The following is a 24912-nucleotide window of genomic DNA, read 5'->3' as shown; positions in this document are numbered from 1 at the left end:
ATGCACTCTTAGCCCTCCTAGCTCATTGGCTATTCTTTCTTGAGTTCTTTTCCCTGGCTTCTCATCTCCTGCTCAACCTATAAATATCAAAGTACCCTGGGTACTATCCTGAGTCTCCTCTTTATCTACCCAACTCCTTCTGTGATTTCATCTAGTCCTATGATTTTAGGTACCACTTATAAGCAGGTGGCTCCAAATTTTCTCTAACAATGACCTCTCCCTGTAATTCCTAATTCCCTAAAAAAGTGCATACTTGACGAATGTCTAACTGGCATCTCAAATTTAACTTGGCCTCCCCAAATATTTTCATCCCCAAGCATGTACCTCCCTGTTTTGCTCATTTTAGTGAATATCATTGCCATCCATTTAGTTCTTCAAGCCAAAATTCTAGGGGATATTCTTGTTTTTCCCCTAGCTCTACTGAGGTATAATTGGTAGCCATGAAACCATCATCTGCTACCTGTACTTCTGTGAGAGCTTCCTAACTGACCTCCCTGCACCCATTATTGCCCCCATTCTAGTCCATGAATGAGAGCACACATTTATTTAAGCCATTTATAGGTGAATGCGCTGTAACTTGTAGTTGAACCAATTCTTAACAGGCAAATAATTTGGTACCAGAAGTAGTACACTAAAAACAGACACTAATGTGGAATTAGCTATATGCAGGTTAAGGTATACCCAGTGGTGAAGACTCCATTCCAAATTGGAAAGTTGGTGAGCAACTTGTTAAGCAGTAGTGAAACTGTCAAACTGCTGTCACTTGCTGGACCAACCGAAGTTGTACTGTAGGAGAAATCTCAGGATCAATATAAAACGTTAGTGGTGTTGCCTTTTTTTTTTTTTTTTAGTAGCTTTCAGCAAGTGAGTGACAAATCTAGATTAGAGATACCTGATTTGAAAGCAGAGATTAAAAATGAGGACTTGGTAAGGGCGGAATTCCTTACCTGCAGTTTACAACCTAAACTGACCTAGTCCCACAACTTGGAGTCTCACTAGCTTGAAATAAATAATTTTCTTTGTATACCCAGCACAAGTGGAAGCAGGGAAGAGGCAGCTTTATCAGGAGAGAAGATTGAGGCCCAAGGTAGCAAAAATGGACTATAGGTGGCATCTCTGCCTGCAACTGTTGTTTTGAATTGCCTTAACTGTAATTGAGCACACAAAAAGCAGCCCCTAGAAGACTTAAATATTCTGATACTTGATTTGCTTGTTTTGCAAAATTAAGCACTCGAGGTATACACAAGAAACTAACAAAAGAGAACAGAGGTGAGAATATGACCTTATTATTACTATTATTATTTTTGAGAGAAAGAGACAGAGTGCAAGTGGGGTAGGGGCAGAAAGAGAGGGAGACACAGAATCCAAAGCAGGCTCCAGGCTCCAAGCTGTCAGCACAGAGCCTGTTTGGGGCTCAAGCTTACAAACCACAAGATCATGACCTGAGCCAAAGTTGGGTGCTTAACCTACTGAGCCACCTAGGTGCCCCAATAAGACCTTAATTTATTTCTTTTTGTATTTTCTTTTTAACCAAGAAAAATGTTACCTATTTGGAAAAAAAAAAATTTTTATTTATTTATTTTGAGAGAGAGAGCACACAAGCAAGGGAGGGTCAGATAGAGGGAGAGAGAAGATCCCAAGCAGGCTTTCTGTCAGCCCAGAGCCTGACGCAGGGCTCCATGGGGGGCTGGGATCTCATGAACCATGAGATCACGAACTGAGCTGAAATCAAGAGTTGAACCCTTAACTGACTAAGCCACCCAGGCACCCCATGGGAAAACATTTTTAAAATCTTTAATTAGAAAACCATTTAAAGACCCCGTAGATAAGTTATTTGATTGTTATTACTCATGCATGGAATTGACCAGAAGCCTAACAAATGATTGAGGGAATCACTTATGTCCTTAAAATCTGAAGCCTGGTCAACATCAGTCTGTTACTGTTTAACACTTAGGGCAATCCCTGGATTCCTGAATCCCCTCCAACAGGAAGTGGGATACAAACACTGGCATTCTACACAACCAGGGCACAGAACAAGTGAGGGGCTGGTAGATTCCCTAGTCAAAAACTTAACATACTGCCACAGAGGAGATCCCTTACTATATATGTCCAGCAGGATTGGATGTGGTTTACTATGGAGGTATATTATGCTTTGCATGCTTTTTTTTTTTCCTAAAAGGAAGCTTTCATTGTATCTTCACACTGTGCACTGAAAGTATTTGCATACATTTTATTGTTGTACAGCTATAGATGAAAGACACACTCCTATTGTCCTTTACTTACAAACACAATACCTCTGACATCAGATGTGTGGATTTTCTCCCCACACCAAGCAATTCTCTGCAACACTAGCTGAGTGTACTACAATGCTATTCAATTCTGACACAAACTGGAGTTAGTAGTCTAAGGGCTCAATCCCTGAGACTGCCCCCCCCCCCACTTCAGATGACAATCACAAGTAGTAGGTGCCCAGGTTACCCACAATTTCTGCCCGACTTGGCTAAAAATTGGAGGTTCCCATGACCCCCTTCTTGGATTTGATCATTTGGTAGAATAGCTCCCAGAACTCAGGGAAATGCTTACTGAGGTCTGCCAGTTTATTACGTAATAAAAGACACTGTTGAAAATAGCCAGATTTGGAAATACAGAGGATGAGGTCTGGAAGGGTCCCAAGTGCAGGAGCTTGGGGTCCTGCAGAGTGGGGGTGCACCACCCTCCCAACACATGGTTGTGTTCACCAACCCAGAAGCTCTCCAAATCCTGTGCTATTGGGATTTTTATGGAGGCTTCCTGACATAAGCATAATTGATTATTAGATCAATCTCCAGTCCCTCTCTCTTTTCTGGAGAATGGGGAGTCAGGCTGTAAGTTCCAAGCTTCTAATCATGGCTTGGTCTTTCTGATGACCAACCTCCACTCGGAAGCCATCCAGGACCCTAACAAGAGTCATCTCATTACCACAAAAGACACTCCTATCACCCAGGAAATTCCAAGGGATTTAAGAACTGTGTCAGAAACCAGGGTCAGGAATCAGGGTCAAAGATCAAATACTAGAACAAAAGATGTTCCTAGTGTTCTTATCACTTGGGAAATTACGAAGGTTTTAGGAGCTCTGTGCCAGGAACCAGCAGTAGAGACCACTACATGTATTTTCTATTATTTCACAACAGTACATACACATATAGAAAAGCATACAGCTCCATAAATTTTCAGAAATTGAACACACCCATATAACTATCACCCATATCGAGAAACAGAACATTACCAACATCCTGGGAGTCCCCCCTGTGCTCCCTCCCAAGTACCACCCTCTCCCCAAAAGGTAACTGCTATCCTGACTTCTAATAGCACAGAGACATTTTACCTGTTTTTGTATTTTCTATAAATGGAATCACACAATACACACTCTTTTGTCTCTGGCTTCTTTGACTCAACATTATTTTCAGATTCACCTACAGTGTGTGTAGTTTTAGACCATTCTCATTTCTGTATGGTATTCTACTCTCTATGCACATCTAGGTAGTTCCCAGTTTGAAACTATTGTAAACAATGCTGCATTGAATGTTGTAGAACATTTCTTTTGTTGCACATCTGTTTGCATCTCCATCAGGTATTTACCTGGGAATAGAACCACTGGCTTATAGGGAACACAGATATTCAGCTTTACAATATACTGCCAAAGTTTTCCCAGGTGGCTGTGACCATGGATACACCAGCAAGAGCATGTGAAGTTCTGTTTTTCCCCATTCTCCCAACACTTGGTACTGTCATTTTCATTTTTTTCAGAGAACTTAACCTTTAGTTTAAGTTGGAAGGCCACAAGAAACCCCATCTGGACCTGGAAGAGGGGCCTGTACACAGAGTATCTGGACTCCATGCTGTCTGTAGGAGCTGGCTGACATTTTAGGATTACCTCCTTTATGGAGGAGTGAGAACATTCCATGCAAAATGTGCATATGGGAAAGAGGGGTGTGTGGGGGTTATAGGTAACCAAAGAGCTGCACAATGTTGACTCCAGTGAGTTAGACTGGGTGGTAGCCCAGTTTCAATTTTCCACCCTCTTGCTCTTGTCTATCCCCAAAATAAAGACTAAAAAACATTAAACACTCACTTTTCCATCTTTTTTGCAGCTACATGACCACATGACACAGTTCTGGGCAATGAGACACGGGGGAACTTGGGAAATCTGCATTTCTAATAACAGATCTAAGTGACTGGTACCAACCTTTCCCCATCTTCCAGCTCCAAGTGGGGATGTACCACCTCAGCAGTAATCCTCAACCATGAAGGCAAGTAGGGAGAATTTCAGAAAGGCTACTCCCATGCTTTGGAGCTGCTGAACCAGCACGAGCAGCTGCCTGCCTCCAAATATTCTGTTATGTGGGGAGAACTCCTGTTTAAGCTATTCTATGACAGTCAATTGCATTTCTAAGTGATACTGAATTGATCAAAGTGAGGTCACCGAGGGCTCAGGAAGCAGTTAATGTGGAATGCTGGACAGCAGCCAGATTGCAGTGCATGATGAGCACCTGGTAGGTAAGCACCAGGTACAGCGAATACGGGCAAATCTTCCAAGCACTGCTATGAAGGGAATGGAAAGTAGCTAGAGAGGACACAGGATCCAGGAAGGGTGGTCTTTAAGATGGAGTGCCATGTGCATGTCTACATCGTTTTGGAAAGAAGCCAGCAAAGATGAGACTGTAGAGCCAGCAGAGTGGGAAAAATTGAAAGGGTAAGGTTACTGAGGAGGCAGGAGAGAGTGGATGCAAAGCCCAGATGGGGACAAGCCTGAAATTTGGGAGGCATGGCTATTTTCTGAAAAAAGCCGTGGTTGGAGGAGGGGCAGGGAGACTGAGCGGGTCAAAGTTTGAGATCATTATGGTGTAACTGGGAAAGCAGACTGCCTAGGAAAAACAGAGGCTTTCTGGTCTGAGTTGAAGGTCTAGGTGAAATTGGAAGTTGTTCATTTATAATGGTATAATGGTACAGTCTTCATTATTATTTGATTATATACAATTGGTAATGTATGATTCTTGAATTTTAACTTAAACATTTTCTTGCATGTGGCCAGAAAAAGTTAGAACATAAAGTTGTCTCATAAAACATTAAATTCCTCTCTCTCTCATTCACCTTTTCCTTCTTGGGCTAGTTGCCATTTGTGACCACACCAGGGCTGAGTGAGGGAAGGACTAGAAAGTGGTAGGGGGATAAGGACGTTCCTACCTGACATGTATAGTAAGTTGGTTCTTCCCCCACTTTCTCCATTTGATATGGATTCACTCAGAATGCTTTTGTGTGGCTTCCCATCTGAAGCCCTCACTATGGTTCCCTTGATGCCTTTCAAAAAGCTGCTGGTCCTCTCTCATTATCTGTTTTCCTTAGCACTCCAACAGATATCCTTTTGGGCAGGATCCCTTTAAAGATGATCCCAAGCTGGTTCAATGGCTCATGGCTTGGGTTGGGTTTGACAAGAGCCTGGGGCAGAGTCCCTACTTCCCCCAGGTGTTTTCCAGGAGATGGCAAGCCCCTGGGAGCCCAGTATGGGCCCTGAACAATGAGAAGCAATACTGAGGGTGATGTCTAGGTCCTAAGAGCATCCTTAAAGAGTCTCTCAGTTCCCAGCATGGTTCGGTGAAAGGAGACAAAAATTCCCAAGCCCTCCAAGGGGCTGGGTGTGATAACAAGGCAAACCAGGTGAGAGCTGGGCGCTGGGAAGAGAAGAATGCAAAGTACATCTTCCTCAACAATAAGAAGCCAGGGCAGGACTTCTGACATTAGTGGCCCATGCAGAAAGCACAGGGGGTGACTGTCCTGGGCACAGCTGCCTTCAGAACCATTCCTTACTCTTCCACTATTGTGTTTTGCATCACAAGGGGGCTAGCCCCAGTGAATAGCATTTCCTAGCCTCCCCTGTCAGTTGCCTTCCTGCTGGTTCAGCTAATAGAGGATACCAGCAAGGGATCAGAGGATGGAAGGGAGAAAGAAGCTGCTTCCACTGGCAATAATTCCCCAGTGACCTCACCTTATAAATTCAGTTCACATTTGAAACCAGTGACTTTTGCGAATTCCAGGTACTCAGATTCCCTAGGTACTCAAATCCACCTTGATTCCCTTAATTCCCAAGGTCCCATATGTTCTTAGTCATTGCCTTAACTTTCTCATAAGAGACATGACTGTTGTAATATGGGTTCTTTCTCTGTTGTAATATGGGTTCCCACAGTATCAGACACCGTATCTGGATTTTAGCTGCTTATGTTCAGGAGCTCTAAGACAAAAGAGACTTTTTAAAGACACTCCCACAGGCTCTGACTGTGGTTTGAGCTAAGAATTTAAAATTCTGGGTTTGGGATTTTTTTTTTTTTAACTTTTTAAAAAGGTCTTTTAGGCTGAAAGCCATCCGAACGAGCCAGCCAGCCTATCTTATGTTCTTCATGTTCCTCATTCCTTCACAATGACCTGTCATCTGTTCCCAAGGAGCATGAGTACCTCCGAGAGTACATGCAAAAACATTCCAGGGGGTGCTCAGGCAGTTTTAGAGATTACTTTCAGGCCCTCCCTTTTTAGATGCACTCTTTGCTAAAACTGACCTGCCTGACAAGGACTTGCCTTAGAACATGAAGTCACTTCTGTTTTCCAGCCTCCCCTTTAGCAATCATTCTCCCTCCCCCACTTTATTATGTATTTATGTATTTACTTTTTATTTAGTGATTCATCACTTACATATAACACCCAGTGCTCATCTTAACAAGTGCCCTCCTTCTCCCTCCCCAACTTTAAACAACTCTGCCCTACATCTTACCAAGATGCATTGTCCCAGGATACACAAAGCTCAAGATAACCACAAAAGGGGCAATTCAAACTATTGATGCCAGTAAAAGCTGCTTTAATCAAGGCACAAACTTCATATATCTCCTTCTCTTCTTATTTCTGATAAGAGTGAAACACAGTGGAATTTTGGTTTCTATTGGATGTTCTGAATTCAGGCATACTGTACATGGGGGTGGTGGAAATGATGTCCATCTAGATTTAATGACCCCTGCCATTATCAAAGAACTCACGACTTTGGTGAAAAATCCCACAACTGTTGATCTCTTAAACTTCTAAATAGATATACTTTCCCCTCTAATAAGTCAAACACATTAGCATTTCTTAATATCTCTTTATTTCCTCTCCTCCCCCATTATGTTGTTTGTGTTTGGAATTTCTGACATTAGTTCTTCTGGATAAACATTTTCAATCTTAGACTTTTCAAAAACAATTTTTCTAATGTTTATTTATTTTTCAGAGAGAGAGAGAGAGACAGAGTGAGAGTGGGGGAGGAGCAGAGAAAGAGGGAGACACAGAATCCAAAGCAGGCTCCAGGCTCTGAGCTGTCAGCACAGAGTCTGACATGGGGCTCGAACTCACAAACCGTGAGATCATGACCTGAGCTGAAGTCGGACGCTTAACCCACTGAGCCACCCAGGCACCCCAACATTTTCAACCTTAGACTTTTTTTTAACAGCAGTAGATTTATCAAAATAGTAGATTGCCCTGACATCCCATATCTCTTAAAGGTTGTGCTCGTTTTGTTTCTCTTACTTGCACATTTCTTTTACAGGCATTTTCAATTGTGGATTTTTATGTGGCAAACATCTGAGACCTTGTATGCCTGAGTGCATTTTTATTACTCTCTCTCACTGAAATGAAAATTTGGCTGTGTATAAAGTTTAAGGTTCACGGTTCTTTTCCTTCAGTAAACAAATAAATACATGATAAGAAAAACTGTATGATCATCTAAAAAGAAAGGGGGAAAGGTAATCAATACCCATTCATGATAAACAACAACAACAACACAAAACTTTCAATAAATTAAGAATAGAAGGACAGTCTCTCAATCTGATAAAGGGCATCTATTCAAACCCCTCAGTTAATGTTTTTATAGTGGAAGACTGAGTGTTCTTCCCCTAACATCAGGAACAAAGCAAAGATGTCCACCTTTGAATCTCTATCCACCATTACACTAGAGTGCCAAGCCACTGTGGGAAAAGATACCCAAGGCATACAGATTGGAAAGGAAAAAGTGAAACAGTCCTTGTTTGCAGACAACGTGATCATGCACATTGAAAATCCTAAACAATCTATAAAAAAGCCACTAGAATTAAGTGAATTTAGCAAGGCCACAGGTTACAGGTCAATATATGATAAATAATCAATGGTATTTCCATATATTAGCAATGAATACACGGAAAACAGAATTTTAAAAATATCATTAAAATAGGATCCCAAAACATAAGACACTTACTGATATCTTTAATTATTTAAGTATACTTTTTTTAAAATCGTCTGGGAATTTTATTAATTGAAGTTATTGTGGTCCAGTCCTGCTGTGAGGTCTTTTCATTTGACTCTGTTAAAGTGTAATTCAGAGACATTTAGTTACCTGCAAGCAAATGGTTTGTTTGTTTGTTTGTTTGTTTATGAGAAAGAGAGCCCGCATGCATGACAGCCAAGCAGGGAAGGGACAGAAGGAGAAGGAGACAGAGAATCTTAAGCAGGCTCCATGCCCAGTGTGAAGCCTGCAGGGCTCAGTCTCACAGCCCTGAGATCATGACCTGAGCCAAAATCAAGAGTCAGATGCTTAACTGACTGAGATACCCAGGCACCCCTATACTCACTTATTTTAAAGAAAATAGTCATTAGACTGTTAACAAGAAAGGATTTCAAAAAGGGAGGAAAAAAACCTGATGACACTCTGGGAACAGTAAGTGTGTAGATTTTGGTTTGATTTTTGGTGAGGAAGGTGCACAGATCAGCAGGTACCTGACAGAGTCTAGCCTGTGACGTGTGCTCTGGAATAAGCTGTCTAAAAAAGCAAAAGAAACAGTTTTAGCTACTGACAGATTCCTCTGATAAGTTGGAGATTTTAATTGTGGAATATTCATGCCAGGCTGACACCGTTAGATCAGGTCTGTACCATTTTCCTCAGAATTTCTTATCTCTCATTCATGGTGATTATATCCTCCTGCATTTTGTAATTTTAGGTGATGAGCTCATCTTCGGTGGGGCTTTGTATTTGGGAATGCTGCATGGCCGAGATGGAGGTATGTTCCTTCACAGAGATTTTATGTTTGCTTCTGTCTGCTTAGTATCCATTTTTAAGTTAATTTTTCAACTTGTGGGCCCCCAGTCTCCATAGGTAGTATAAGATTGAACTCTAGACCTGAATAAGAGGAGACTGAAATGATAACTTCTTAGGAGAGTATTTTTTCCCCAATCAAGAAGCTAGGCCAAGAGATACAACTTCCCTGTTTCTCTGTGCATCTCTGAACATTTCATTTTTGGTTCATACTTTCACCAAGGTACAGCCCTTTGAGAGTCCTAGTTTTATGTAGAAGTGTCAAGTCTATCTCTTTACTTTTGTTAATCCAAGGTCCCTTCTCTTGTTGCTATGGGTACATTAAAAAATGCCTAGGTTCCTGAGACCTGTAAACCCCCAGGGGGGGCTCCACATCAGCTCAGCCAACATTCCCTCTCCCCTGCCCCTTAATTGAGTTCCCTCTTAATTGCTGACCACTGAGAATTTTCCCTAATTTCTGTGAGCTTAGCTCTCCAATCAACTGAAAGCTTCATTTATTTTACCATGATTTCAAGATGTTTTCAAAGAGAGAGAACATGTATGGAATATATTCATATATAAATGTAATATGAATGGTAGGAAAAGGCAATTCACAAATCCATTCCTGACTTATCTCCCACCTTCCCCTAAAGCCCCCACCATTATGCTTTGTTCTTCCCTAAGCAACATTAATAATTGTTTTCCCTTCTCTACTCAACATCTAACCACAGTTTTAGTAACAATAAATGAAGGGATGGATGAGTGAATCAATCAGTTAATCAACTTTATAAGAACAGTAAGCTTTTCAAATTTTATTTTTCACGGTGACACCTACTGACTATGCCTGGAATTCTTATCAGTATGAACATACTGAAGATTGAAATAACAGAAATATTGAAAAAAAGGGAAGAGGCAAGAGAGGCTTCTAAAATGTATTAAGTTAAGGGATGCCTGGATGGCTCAGTCAGTTAAGCATCTGACTCGATTTCGGCTCAGGTCACAATATCACGGTTGGGGAGATCACGCCCTACATCGAGCTCTGCACTGACAGCTTGGAACCTGCTTGGGATTCTCTCTCTCCCATTCTCTCTCTGCCCCTCCTGATCTCTCTCCTTCTTTCTCTCCAAATAAACTTTAAAAAATTTTTTAAAAATTAAAATGTACCAAGTTGAGAATTGCACCTTTTTAAAACAAAGCCCTGCAGAGGGCATCTGGGTGTCTCAGTCGGTTAAGTGTCTGACTTCGGCTCAGGTCATAATCTCATGGTTCATGGGTTCAAGCCCCGCATTGGGCTCTGTGCTGACAGCTGAGAACCTGGAGCCTCCTTCAGATTCTGTGTCTCCCTCTATCTCTGCCCCTTCCCTGTTCATGTTCTGTCTCTCAAAAATAAATGAATATTAAAAATTAAAAAAAAAAAGCCTTGCAGGAATTGAATACTGAAAGTGAAAAGAGCTGAACCGTAAGATACAGACCATGTTAAAATTGAGTTCATATTTGAACGAACATGAATGAATGTGAACCCTAAAACCTGGCTGGTAGGGGAAGGCTTACAGCGTAGGTGGGAGCCGGGCTGAGCTCCTGGTGTTGAGTCATGAAACTGGGATTCCTACAGGCCATTAGCTAAACACATACAATAAACTATAGGCTGCAGTCTGTCTACTCACATTATCGAAGTCTCTTAATAAAGAGGACATTTTCTATGGTGATCGCTTCTACCTTCCTAATAAGATTTTATTTGTGAAACTTCAATTGGCATGTTACTTTTCAGTGTCATAGTCATTGTATGAGCAGAGGTGGTTACCCTTTCTGGAGTTTTTCCAGCAAGTGTTTGCTCCAAGAATTAGCTCAAATCCTCTGCTTAGTCATCAAGTGGTTCATTATTTTTTGAGTGATTAGAAGTGTTCCCAGGGTTTGCCATACACTCAAGGACCATGCCTGACATGGAGAAAGCTAAAATGAAAAGAGACTTCTTTTGACAGTGTATTCTTTTTCAAAAAGGGTAGAGTTTTAACAATAGAAACTGATCCTTCTGGAACAATATTTTATTTTAGGAACTGCCATATATTCACAGAACAATCTGTATGAACTTCTCTGTACTGAGTGATGGCTCATCCTCTACTATAAGGAGGTAGAGTGGGGGAAATGAAGGATAAAGTGGCTCATTTTATTTTTTATTTATTCATTTATTTTTAATGTTTATTTATTTTTGAGAGACGAGAGAGAGCACAAGCAGGGGAGGGGCAGAGAAAGAGAGGGAGACACAGAATCCAAAGCAGGCTCCAGGCTCTGAGTTGTCAGCACAGAACCCGACGCGGAGCTGGAACCCACGAACTGTGAGATCATGACCTGAGCCAAAGTCAGATGTGTAACCAACTGAGCCACCCAGGCGCCCCTAAAGTGGGTCATTTTAGATGCTATCCTAGGGGTATATTACCAGGCTTGTCAAGATCCAGCCTAAAGCAAACAATCCTCTCCCTCCAAGTTCAATGAATTTATTGTAAACCACTTTGTCTTTTTCTTGCAAGGTCCATATAAAATTGCTCCAAATCTGCTCTGAATGTTTCTTAAAAACCTCACATACCCTTTATCGTTTATAATCAAAACTTTCCCCCCAGTGTTCTAAGTGGCTTGGGAAGCCCAATCCAGAGGCTGTCTGGAGCATCTCCTATCTACACGTGCAAGCTGCCGTGGGCCATACACAGTATCCGTGTGACCGCTGGTGCCATGTACAAGGTAAGTATGGGTATGGGGCAGAGCCAAAGGAACTGCAGTCTTTTGGGGGGCAGGCAGCAGAGGGCCGGGCAGCCCCAGGGGCTCAGAGCCAGGCACAGAGGCTGCAGCTCCAAGGCCACAGCCCTACTTGCAGGAGGCAAGCAGTACCGGCCTAGAAGCCTCTGCACACCTTTCTCTCCCTGCCGACTCAGCCTGGCTCGGGCTTGCCCAGGGCTCAGCTCATTATCTTGTTATCTTTACAACTTTATTCCCACTGCTTACAAGCAAATCCTTCCCAAGTTTCTTCGTTGATCTTCAGAAAGAAGACACTGGTTGAGCCCATCATTTTGTCCCATGCTGTCTGGAGCAGCTAATTAATTAGTCCATGGGTAGCCTGGCCTCCCTGGGGGCAAGAGCTTTAGATACTGTGGTCACTAGTATCTAAAGGGATAGGGCATGCAGTGAGGCTTAGGCACAGTTTGGGGCTATGAGTGAGTGATCTAGATTCTCTTAACATGCGCTTCAGATCAGGCCTGAAGCATCTCTCATGGTGGCCTCCAGGAGTCCCTTGGGGAAGTTACTCCTTCCGCCTTTATTCCCCTAGGGCCAAGTATGCACTGGGGCCCAGGAAGGGGATAGACCTCTTTCAGTCCACTCTGGAGCCCATTTGTTTTAGCCTGCCTGGGCAAAGCTTATGAAGATTTTATTGGGATATCAAAATGGACACTTGGGCAAAGGGAGCCCTGGTGATGAGTAAGTGTCCTATCCTAATGCAAAATTTGCTCAATCTTATTTAATTTTTTTTTTTCAACTTTTATTTATTTTTGGGACAGAGAGAGACAGAGCACGAACAGGGGAGGGGCAGAGAGAGAGGGAGACACGGAATCGGAAACAGGCTCCAGGCTCTGAGCCATCAGCCCAGAGCCCGACGCGGGGCTCGAACTCACGGACCGTGAGATCGTGACCTGGCTGAAGTCGGACGCTTAACCGACTGCGCCACCCAGGCGCCCCGCTCAATCTTATTTAAAAACAAAGAAAGGCTTGGGGCCCCTGGATAGCTCAGTCAGTTAAGCCTCTTGACTTCAGCTCACGTCATGATATCATGGGTCACAGGTTCAAGCCCTGAGTCAGGCTCTGTGCTGACAGCGTACCACCTGCTTGGGATTCTCTCTCTCCTTCTCTCTCTGCCCCTCTACTGCTTGCATGCTCACTCTCTCTCTCAAAATAAATAAAATAAAATGAGATAATAACAGTTGGGCTTAATCACTACTTTTTTGCCTAGGAGACTAGCCAAAATGTAAATATCCAGTGTTATGAAAATACATATGGGGAAAAAAGGACTCTGATGCACAATGGAATGCAGATCAAAAGCCTTGGGATGGCACACACCCTCCAACCCAGCAATTTCATTTGTAGTGGAGAGCTGAAAATGTACAGTACTCCTGTTGTGAAACAAATATAGTCCTTTGATTGTCTGTGACTGATTTCCTCCAAAGCACCCATCTTGATAGGAAGCGAGAGAAAACTAAATTCAGTCCACGCCACTAAAACCCAGTTTAATTCAATACATAAAGGGACCATTTAGATGCTCAGTCTATCAAGGTAATTGTCTGGTCTCTCATCAATTCTCCCACTTCAACATAGGTTTAGGCACATAGGGGGCGGGAAGGCTTACCTGTCCTATGGCATTAGGGAAAAGGCTCTTTGGAGTTCATATATAGTACAATCCCATTTCTGCTATTAAAAAAAAAAAGTACAAGTGTCAAAGTGTGTCAAAGAAAAAAAGTCTGGAGAGGTAAAAAGCAAAGTCTTATCTTAGTTATCTCTGGGAGGTAGAATTGCCCTGAGCTACTACTATCTTTTACATTTATCTGTTTTGGTTTAATTTTATAAGAAGAATGCATTAATTTCATAATCAGAAAAAACCAATAATGATGTTTCATTCTGATAAAAAGCAAACAAATCCAACAGATGTTAACTTGGATTTTGACTGAAGTGTCAAGATATAATAGTGATTGAGCATCAAAGTAAGGTGTGAGCAGACCACAAATATTTCAAAGGCGATTTTCAAAATCTGGTTACCTGTCTCTTGGTCCTTGGCCTAAGGAATCCCTAACCCAGAGAGAGGAAATACAAGAGTCAGAAGAGGGGAGATTCGGGGGGGGGGGGGGGGAGAATTTGTGGGGAGGATTTCCCTGGGAAAATGTGAGGGATCACCTACTCCCTCCCCTCCAGTCTAGTGAGAAAGGCTTCAAGGGGACATACTACTCAGGCAGCTTGAGGTGTGGTCATTGCTGTAGGGCATATACGATGGCCTGTTGCTGGTTGGCTCAGGAAGGCTAAGCAGCCTTGGCTGAGAGAAAAGGGCCTCGGTGAGAATTGCTCAACCAGCTGGGTGCAGGTCAAATGAGACAGGAGTCCTGGGGACAATTTGAGGCGGAGGCAGAGGTTAAGTCTCCCTGGGGTGGAGCCCAACCAAGAGGGTAGCCAGTGAGGACAAGTAGGTCCCAGCAGTTAAAGGCTGGGAGGCAAGTCCTATGGTGAGACTGTGGGGAGCAGGACGCAGGGGGATCCTACTGAAGGAGAAGGAGCGGAGTCAGAGAAGCCCAGCAGGGAAGTCTCTCAGGACTTCACAGAAACCCTCAGGATCAGTGTTAAGTATCTGCCAGGGGACCTGTGGCCTATGGGTCGCCAGGTGTAGGACCCATAAAGCCAGGACTATTCCCCTTCCCTCTCCTCTTTTCCCCATTTCAACCTTAAAGGTCAGAAACAACAGCAAGATTAAGGAGAAGTGAATAAGAAAGAGAAGTAGCTCCCTCCCAGGCTACCTGCTATGGGCCCTAGCTTTGGGAGAGTGGGAGAGAAATCTTATCTATGAATGAAAATTTAAATATTGATTAGTATATTGGGCTGAACCCTTTTAATTATTTAATTAAGCCTGCATTCGTGACTTAAAGTGATTCCCTGGACTTTTACACTAAAGATGTCGAGAAAAAGTTATGAGCTTGGCAGGATTTTTATACGTGGTCATGGAAAAGACCATCCTAACCCTCACTGGAAGGGATTGAAAGCAGTGGAAGACAAAAATAAAGTGGCTTTGGTGGATATAACCCATAAATCCTGCATGTTCAGTATACTGGTTATACAACATTCCTTTCTTAAAAGCCACTCTGCCTTGAGTTTGTAGATGCACTACAGCAGAACAACCCAGATGTTGGCTAGAAGCTCCTTATTCCTTGGAGGTCTGGGTATAATGGGATCAGATCCAGCCAATTCCACAGGCTGGACAAGTGGAGCTTGCCCAATAACTTCTGCTCATTCTCAGAGACTTCCTCACCTGAAGTCTCCTCAGCCTCTTATTTCTGAGTCTGTTTTCCCTTCCATTCTTTCCCCTTATCAGCCTGGATGCAGAAATGAGTATCTCTTAGCATTCCCTCTATAGAAGAGTCTCTTCACACAAAGAACAGTTGTGAGTTGTGAAGACTTTCCTGAAGGTTTTCCATCTTCTCAGAGTGGGGCAGTGTTAGGTGGTCAGGGAAGTTGCTTTACTTAAAGTTCACAACACTTACAGAGTGATTGCTGTTATTCAGGCGCAATGCTAAATGCTAGAGATACAGAGTACATGATGTCCACTGGCCTCAAGATACTTACAGTCTAGTTGGAGAGACACTGTAAGAGAATATGGTAAATGCCTGGTAGAGCCCAGGTTGCCGTGGGAGCACATGGGGGGAGGCGAGGGCAGAGGACATCTAAACAGGCCTGAGGTGAGGACGGACGTGGGAAGTCAAGGAAGACTTCCCTCTATGATAAAATAGCAGATTAGATAAAGAATCAAATAGAATTCAAGAATGGAAAAATATAGTTAGAGATGTTAAAAACTCAAGAGATGGGTTCAACAGTTTAGATGCATGAGAAGAGAGTCAATGAATTAGAAAACATAGCAGAAAAGGGGCGCCTGGGTGGCTCATTCAGTTAAGTGTTAGACTTCAGCTCAGGTCATGATCTCACAGTTCGTGGGTTTGAGCCCTGCATTGGGCTCTGTGCTGACAGCTCAGAGCCTGGAGTTTGCTTCAGATTCCGTATCTCCCTCTCTCTCTGATTCTCCCCCTCTGGTGCTCTGTCTCTCTTTCTCGAAAAAAAAGTTAAAAATAAAAAATATATATATATAGCAGAAAAAAACTATCTAGAATAAAGAGACAACATAGAAAATCCAAAAGCAAGGGTAAGAGATACAAAGAATACAGTGAGAAGATCTTGCTTATATCTAGTTGGTGTCCCAGGAGAAGAGAGAAGGAGCTGAGATAACATTTGAAGATATAATAGCCAAGAATTTTCCAGAACTGATGAAAGACTTTAAAATTCAGATCACAAAGAGCAACAATCCCAAGCATAATTAATTATTTAAGAAATATATTCTTGGCACATTAAATAAATCTTCAGAAAACAAAAGAAAAAGAAAAAAATTAAAGACAGGTGGGGGTGGGGAAAAGATTGTTTTCAAAGGAGCAACAGTTAGATAACTGACTTCTCAACAGCAAAAGTGGAAACCAGAAAACAGTGTAGTATCTTGAAAGGCTTTAAAAGTAAACTACTAGTCTAAAATTCTATATCCTTGGTGCTCCTGGCTGGCTCAGTCAGGAGAACATGTGACTCTTGATCTTGGGGTTGCAAGTTCAGGCCCCACAGTGGGTGTAGAGACGAAATAAATAAACTTAAAAAAAAATTTTTTTTTTAAATAATAAAATTCTACATCCAGCTAAAATCTCCTTCTTTCATAAATATGAGAAGATGTATAGTTTGTCCACTAGCAAAACACTGCATTAGTTTTCTATTCCTATGCAATAAATTACTACAAACTTAGCAGCTTAAAATAATATCCATTTATTTTCTTACAGTTCTGTAGATCAGAAGTCCAGGTAAGGATCAATTAGGCTCCCTGCTCAGAGTATGACAAGGCTGAAATCAAGGTGTTGGGTAGGGCTGGGATCTCATCAGAGGCTTGAGGTTCTCTTCCCAAGATCGTATGGTTGAAAGTGAGGTCTAGGGGCGCCTGGGTGGCGCAGTCGGTTAAGCGTCCGACTTCAGCCAGGTCACGATCTCGCGGTCCGTGAGTTCGAGCCCCGCGTCAGGCTCTGGGCTGATGGCTCGGAGCCTGGAGCCTGTTTCCGATTCTGTGTCTCCCTCTCTCTCTGCCCCTCCCCCGTTCATGCTCTGTCTCTCTCTGTCCCAAAAATAAATAAAAAACGTTGAAAAAAAAAAAAGAAAGTGAGGTCTAAAAAAAGTCTAAGATTTAAAATTATATGAAGTATATTCTCTGATACAATGAAATTACAAGAAGAAAACTCAGAAAACTCCAGTTACATGGAAATTAAGAAATACTTCTAAATAACACATAGGTCAAATATGTATCACAAAGGAAATTAGAAAATAGTTTGAATCAAGTGTTAACAAAATTTCTGTGTATCGATTCCTATGGGATGTAGCTGACAAAAGGAAATTTGTACCCTTAAATGCACACGTTAGAATATAAGAAAGACTGAAAATTCATGAGCAAAGATAAAGTCTCAAAAAGTAAGAAAGGGGCATCTGGGTGGCTCAGTCACTTGGGCGTCCGACTTTGGCTCAGGTCATGATCTCGTGGTTAACAAGTTCAAGCCCTGCATCAGACTCTGTGCTGACAGTTCAGAGCCTGAAGCCTGCTTCGGATTCTGTGTGTGTGTCTCTCTCTCTGCCCCTCCGCTGTTCTTTCTCTCTCTCTCTCTCTGAAATAAATAAACAGTAAAAAAAAATTTTTTTTCTAAAAGTAATAAAAAGAAGATATGGGATACTATATTATCATTCACAAAGATTCACTAATCCATCTCTGGGCATTGGCATCAGGCTTAGCTATATCTCTTGCTCTAGTCAATGAGAAGCATATAGAAGTATGATGTGTCACATCTAGACAAAAGTTTTAAGAGCCAACATATGGTTCACCATACTGTCTCTTTTCCCTCTGTCATGATGACTGCCAATGTTCTAGATAGTGGCTGTTCTGTCAGCTCAAGTCCCAGAGTGAAGACAATGAGAAGAAGCCAGCCAACCTGACTGGAACAGGTAGAAAAAAAATGAGAAATGTTGTGAAAAGTCCTGAGATTTTTTTTTCTGGATTGTTTGTTACTGCAGTATAACCCAACCTATCCTGACCATTACAGAAGTACAAACGAAACCCAAAAACATAAGATAAATGAAATAATAAGGATAACAGTAAAAATTACAGAAAGGGAAAATAACATGCCACACAGAAGATCAACAAAACCAAAAGTTGGTTCTTTGAAAGGAACAATAAAACTGATAAAACCTTACAAATTATCAAGAAGATTAAGAAGAGAGAATGCACGAATAACCAATGCCAGGAATAAAAAAGCAGATATCACTATGAATTCCACAAACATTAAAAAGATAACAAGAGGGTTTTATGAGGGCTCCTGGGTGGCTCAGTTGGTTAAAGTATCTGACTTCAGGTCAGGTCATGGTCTCATGGTGAGTTCAGGCCCCAAGTTGGGCTCTCTACTGTTAGTACAGAAGCCTGCTTTGGATCCTCTTTCCCCCTCTCTCTCTGCCCCTTCCTGCTTGTTCTCACTCTCAAAATAAATAAATAAACTTAAAAAAAAAGAGGGTTTATGAATAATTTATGCTTAAAGTGTGAAAAGCTAGATGAAATGAATATATTCCTAGAAAAATACAACTTTCTGAAAATTGATCAAGGAGGAAATAGAAATTTTAAGTCCTGTGATTTTTAAATAAATTGAATCAGTACTTTAAAAACTTCCCATCAGGGCGCCTGGGTGGCTCAGTCAGTTAAGCAACCAACTCTTGATTTCGGCCCAGGTCATGACCTCACGATTCTTGAGTTCAAGCCCCATATCCAGCTCTGTGCTGACAATGCAGAGCCAGCTTGGGATTCTCTCTCTCCCTTCTCTCTGCCCCTCTGCCCCTCCCTCCCTCTCCCTCTCTCTCTCTCAAAATAAATAAATAAACTTTAAAAAAATAAAATAAAAAAATAAAAACTTTCCATAAATAGTTAAGGGGAAAATAATGCTTACTGTATACAAACTCTCTGGAGAACAGAAAAAAAAAAAGTGGTATACCCTCCAATTCACTTATAAGGCTAGCTTAACTCTGATACCAAAAGCCAATGAAGATAGTTTCAGAAGAGAAAATTTAGGCAATCTCACTCATGAACACAGACACAAAAATTCTAAATAAAGTAGTACAGCAAGCAATATATAAAAAGGAAAATACATTATAACCAATGTGGTAGACAATATAATGGCTCCCAAAGAGGTTTATATCCTAATCCTCAAAACCTGTGAATATGTCATCTTACATGGCAAAAGGGACTTTGCAAAGTTGACTGAATTAAGGCCCCTGACATGGGCAGATTATCCTGGATTATCCTGTGAGCCCAATGTAATCATCAAAGTCCTCATAAGAGGGAGGCAGGAGGGTCAGAGTCAGAGAGAAGATGTGACCCTGAAAGCGGCGATTGGAGTAATGGACTTTGAAGATGGAGGAAGGGGCCACCAGCCAAGGAATGCAACTAGCCTCTAAAAGCAGGAAAAGGCTAGGAACAATATTCTCTCCTAGAGCCTCCAGAAGAAATACAGATCCGCCAATACCTTGATTTATCCCACAAGACCCACTCGAGACTTCTGACCCCAAGAACTGGGAGATAATAAAGGTGTGGTAGTTTAAGCCACTATGTATTTGGGGATTTGTTACAGAAGCAACAGGAAACAAATACAACTCAGTTGATCTTATTCTAGAAATGCAAGGATGGTTTAACATTAGAAAATCAAAATAGTTCACCATATAAATAAATTTGAAGGAGAAAAATTATATGGTGAGCTCAATAAATGAAAAAAAATTTGTAAAATTCAATTTCAATCACCATTAAATAAAACACAAACTTTTAACATTGTAAGATTAAAAAGGGTCTTTTTAAATTGGATATCCTTTATCAGAGGATGAAGCAAAATCAATATGTCATACACTAGCACTCATATAACACGGTAGGTCAATAATACTTCAATAAGAAGGAGGAAGGGGGAGCCTGGGTGGTTCAGTTGGTTGAGCATCCAACTCTTGATTTCGGCTCAGGTCATGATCTCACGGTTCATGGGATCAAGCCCTGCGATGGGCTCTGCACTAACAGGGCAGAACCTGCTTGGGATTTTTTTCTCTCCCTCTCTCTCTGCCCCTCTTCCACTCATGTTCTCTCTTTCTCTCTCTCAAAATAAATAAATAAGCCTTAAAAAAAAAAAAAAAAAGGAAGGGAGAAGGAAAGAAGGAAAGAAGAGAGGAAGTTAGTTGCGGTGGGGGGGGGGGGGTGGAGGAAAGAAAGCAATGAGTAACTGCCATAAAAAGCCAGCAGTTACATTTAAGAGGAAGAAGACTGTACTTGGGAAGGGATATATTGGGGACTTCTGGGATGCTGGTAAAACCGTATTTCTTTCTAGTTGATAGTTAATGAAAGTGCTTCATAATAATTATGTTTTATGTAATTTCCTTTAATTGTGTTATTTTTTTTGCTATTCAGCAAAAATGCTATTAAAACAAAAATTTTTTTAAAAGGTAGAGAAGAAAGGAAAAAAGATTTAAAAGCAGAGAGAGCAAAGCTATGTTTCAAGGCCTAAAACTGCTATAATCATTAAAGGGCAGACGCACAAGTTGGCCTTAGGAGTGGTGGAGCTTAAAATCAGGCCACCTAACCTGAGCTGAAAGGCTCTCAGTGTTCCTGGGTTGGACTGACTTCTCTCCTCCAGGATAGCAGTATCTGGGCAAAGAACCAGCACTGGCAAAGGCTGGGAGAAAGTGTGAACCCCCACTCTTGGGTGGGCACCATTGTAGCAGTCCTGCAAGATGACACAGAAAACACCGAGGAGAAGCAAGAGTCACCTGGGACCCCAGGGGAACAGAATGGACCCAGATGATGGGAGGGAAGTCAATGCATGGAGAAACGTGCTAGTATCTCAATCATGAAATTGGGTGGAGGGGAGGGAGGGATAGGCGACATCCCAGAGCTCTCATCTCCCAGGCCTGGGGAAACCTTTAACATTATAGGATTCCGAAATTAACATAATAAATAATTACTGAGTGCCCACTATGCACAAGCACAAAGAATTCATGGTTTTGATGCTTGCCTTTGTAGGGCCTCATCCCTCACCTAATGATTACCTGCAGTTTTTCTGGCAGCTGTCAAAGGGAAAAACTGACCATACAGCCAGCCCTTGGCAGAGTTTTCATGGCAACATTCTAGGAGGGCTGGTTCAGTTGGCCAGTTCACAGTACTAATCATTAAGTACGACACGAGACACCATGGGCCAGAAATGCTATGAGCCAACAACCAAGGTCATAAGTAAAGGCTGATTTCCAAATACAAGGCCTGTGGGCCATGGGACTACAAGAAGATTGGGCAGGCTCTGTATCATACACACTGAAGATCTGAGTGCATGAAAGCACTCTTGGCTATGAAGAAAAGGTTTAATTGTATTCAAATTTAGGGTTTTTAGGGTTCCTGTTGGGAACACAGGGTCCTGCGGGGGCCCTGAACAGCAAATACAAGAGAGAAGAGAGGAACAGAAGGTGGGAAGGACATCCCCTACCAGGCTTTTCCCATGTCTGGATGGCCTAATTACTCCCAGCACTGTGACAATTAGTATAAATAAGAGTGATTTGAGTGAGGGGATGTGGTAATAATCATACATAATCCCTCTCTGTATTAGTACACAGGAAGAATCGTTCCAATTTTAGTATACGTGCTGCCGAAGCGAGCACAGTACACAGGAAGAATCAAAACCACCTGCACCCTGCTTACTGTTGATGTTAACATGACCTTTTTATTATATGAAACTCTTGCTCGGGATGATAAAAGTTGTAAATAACTATTGTTTCTGCAGAAATTTCAAGAAGTAACCTTGAATGAATTTTGCAACTTTTCAATAGATTGCATCCAACCACTGTTTATCTTCTAAGACTCCTTGAAACTCTTGTTTCAAAACCCTCACCTCACACTGTCCATCCATCCTGAACTATTGTTATCATGATTCTTGCCCAGTCCTTATCAAGCTCATTAGAAAAGCTGCCTTAAAATAGACCCAATATTTTATAAATATCTTGACGTAGCCTCCCCAATACAGATGCTACTATGACTCTGCACAGTTGTGTTTTCCTTCCTGCGATCAGAACTCAGCTTTGCATTCTCACAAAGTTGTTCGGACAATATTTTCAGGGAGCAGCATTCAATTATGAGGCCCACTGAGACCTCCTTGCCAATGTGGCCAAGACCCTGACTCAGAAAGTGTGCTCCTCTGAGGTCCTCAAGCCCCTCAGGAGTCTTTTAGACCACAGCAATGAGAGATGTAAGTCTGGTACTGGGCTTGAGCTCCCCAAGTACAGAGTCTATTTGTCTCTAGTGATAAGGAACCCCTTTCGGGAATCCTTTGATTATCTGACCATATTTGAAAATCTTTTCTCTTGGTAGATATCTGCCTTATTATGAACAATACCACTATTGTCTATGTCCATCCTGGTCATTTTCGGTTGTGCCTCAATCAGAGCAAAGTTTATAGTGGAAAGGACAGATACGGGACCCAAGAAGTATGTCCCTAACCTGGCCCTGGGACAAATTCTGTCTTGGGCCACTTATGAGAACTCTCCTCAGACTTGTCTTGAGGTTCAGCAAAGATGTCTCCACACCTTTTATCTGCCGGGAAGTATAAATTCATCAGAGTTGTGGCTGGGTAAGGTCTAGCTGTGAGGCTGGGGGGCCTTGAGCCAGAGGATGCCATTCCCAGGCTCTCAAGGCTTTGTCTTGGTATAAACCTCAGTCCATGCCATCCATGTATTTATGCTCTATCCAAATTTGTGCACTTATCTTCCTAAATAGCATCATTTCACCAAGGATAATTTAGAATTACAGTGGCCACTATGAGGAAGTTCTGATATGAACAGTTATTCACTGGAGAGGTGCCACAGAATGTAAAGGCAGCACAATTCTAAGCATCCAATGGTCTTCATTATTTTTTATTAGCATGAGGAAGCATCCATAAGAAACCATATTCAAAAATTGCTTCCTTAACAGATTGCTTGGCCAAAGCAAAAGAAAAATGTGAACATGTTAAAACTATTTTTTAGATCTCCCAAACCACAACTCAAGCCTACGATCTTCTTCACCCATGCTATGCACCTCCCATCTCCTGCTACCCCTCTACCTCTTCCCCTGATGCACTGCCCCTCCCTTCTGGCCAGCCAGGTACCCCAAATCTCACTTACCTCTTTAAAGTAAACCTCCTGCAGAACAGAGAAAACCTCTTATGGTGGATTTTAAGCTCTGGTTTCATTCTCAGCTGAAAGCCATTGTCAGAGACTCTGTCATTGCCTAGATGAGAGAGAAAACATTGCAGAGGAACTTAGAATCATTTGAGAGACATATAGCCCAGGGCAGCCATATATGTACCAATTCCTTCTAGATGCAAGGAGTTCAATGAAAAAGTCAGAATGGGAAGACTCTCAAGGGTAACTTAAATAGCCTTCATTTGCATAGGAAATCCTTGGGGTTTATAAAAGCTGGAGAGTTGGTCAAGGTCTTTTGGAGGCTATCCTCTTGTCTTTCGGGTAAAAATAGACTGTGCTCTGGTTCAGTTCTTCAAACCAAAAAGGGAGAAGTCTGATGGAGACTTCAGGGAAGGTTCATACCTAGTGGCTGCACGCAGGAGTTGATCCTGAAGCAGACATGACCCTGGCTCCTCTCTTATCTTTTTGTGAATGGCCTTGAACCATACATAGAGGAGCCATATTATGCAAGCAAAAAGTAGAATGGGAAATAACCCCAAGCCCAGACCCCCAAAACCTTGCTGAATATTTGGAAAGAGTTCTAGAACTAAGCAACCAAACAACAACAAAGATACCAATGAAGGTGTTTAGTTTCTCGTTCGACTCTTTTTTTTTAAATTTTTTAAATGTTTTTAAAGAGAGAGAGAGAGAGAGAGATGGAGTTATTTTTGAGAGAGAGAGAGAGATGGAGTACGAGCAGGGGAGGAACAGAGAGAGAAGGAGACACAAAATCTGCGAAGCAGAGCCCAACATGGGCTGAGCCCAACATGGGGCTTGAACTCGTGAACCATGAGATGATGACCTGAGCCAAAGTTGGAAGCTTAACTGACCGAGCCACCCAGGCGCCCTTCTCATTCTACTCTTAAACCCACTAGGAAACATTTCTTTAAAAATAAAAGGACAACCTTACTAATGTTTTATTGATATAGCATAATAATACCAATCTTAAACCCAACCACTATTATACAACCTCTTCCTTGGAGTCAGCAAACTACTCTGGCCACACATCTAATCTCACCATGCTTTCCCCAGGCCCCAGCCCATAACCATCAGCCTCAAACCTTTAACCAAGGAATGTTCTTTTAACTTTTGGGACACCACACTCATTAACTTAATAGCAAGGGATTTACTGTGCGACTGTCACTGCTACATTAAATGCTCTCCTGATGGTCTCTTCCTTCTGGTCCCCAAGGACCTCCCTATTCATCAACGTTTATTTATTTTTGGGACAGAGAGAGACAGAGCATGAACGGGGGAGGGGCAGAGAGAGAGGGAGACACAGAATCGGAAACAGGCTCCAGGCTCCGAGCCATCAGCCCAGAGCCTGACGCGGGGCTCGAACTCACGGACCGCGAGATCGTGACCTGGCTGAAGTCGGACGCTTAACCGACTGCGCCACCCAGGCGCCCCAGGACCTCCCTATTCATAACAAGATCCTGGCTCATTTGGATATGATTTACCAGTACCTTTGTGTGTAAATCAAGCAGAGACTGAAGCTCTCTTAACAGCAAAAATCCTACTGATATTCTACTGGAGCAAAACCCATCAAGGTTCAATCTCTACCCAAACTTGCATAACAGTATCTAATATAAGGTGATAAAGAAGGAGTAGAACTAATAATCAGAAGCCTTTCTAAAAAAAAGAAAAGACTTAAAGAGAAAGGAGTCTCATACCTAGTCCCAGCCCTTGTAACATGCTCCTATCCTCTCAGTTGAAAAACCCAGTGG

The 24912-nt window shown here is 42.1% G+C and overlaps 1 protein-coding gene across 1 annotated transcript in view; it reads right to left on the bottom strand.

The window, feature by feature from the left end:
- The window catches only part of MCFD2 (multiple coagulation factor deficiency 2, ER cargo receptor complex subunit), a 40600-nt gene that overhangs the window by 11395 nt on the left and 4293 nt on the right, over window positions 1-24912 (bottom strand). The window contains exon 2 of the mRNA XM_086701158.1: window positions 23126-23231. The gene's annotated coding sequence lies outside the window, so the exon portion shown is untranslated. The remainder of the gene's footprint in view (window positions 1-23125; window positions 23232-24912) is intronic.

The sequence above is a fragment of the Puma concolor genome, chromosome A3 (assembly GCF_028749965.1).
Source record: "Puma concolor isolate L17-30 chromosome A3, mPumCon1.1.hap2, whole genome shotgun sequence".
NCBI classification, from domain to species: domain Eukaryota; kingdom Metazoa; phylum Chordata; class Mammalia; order Carnivora; family Felidae; genus Puma; species Puma concolor.
This window is presented reverse-complemented; position numbering and strand designations above follow the sequence as displayed.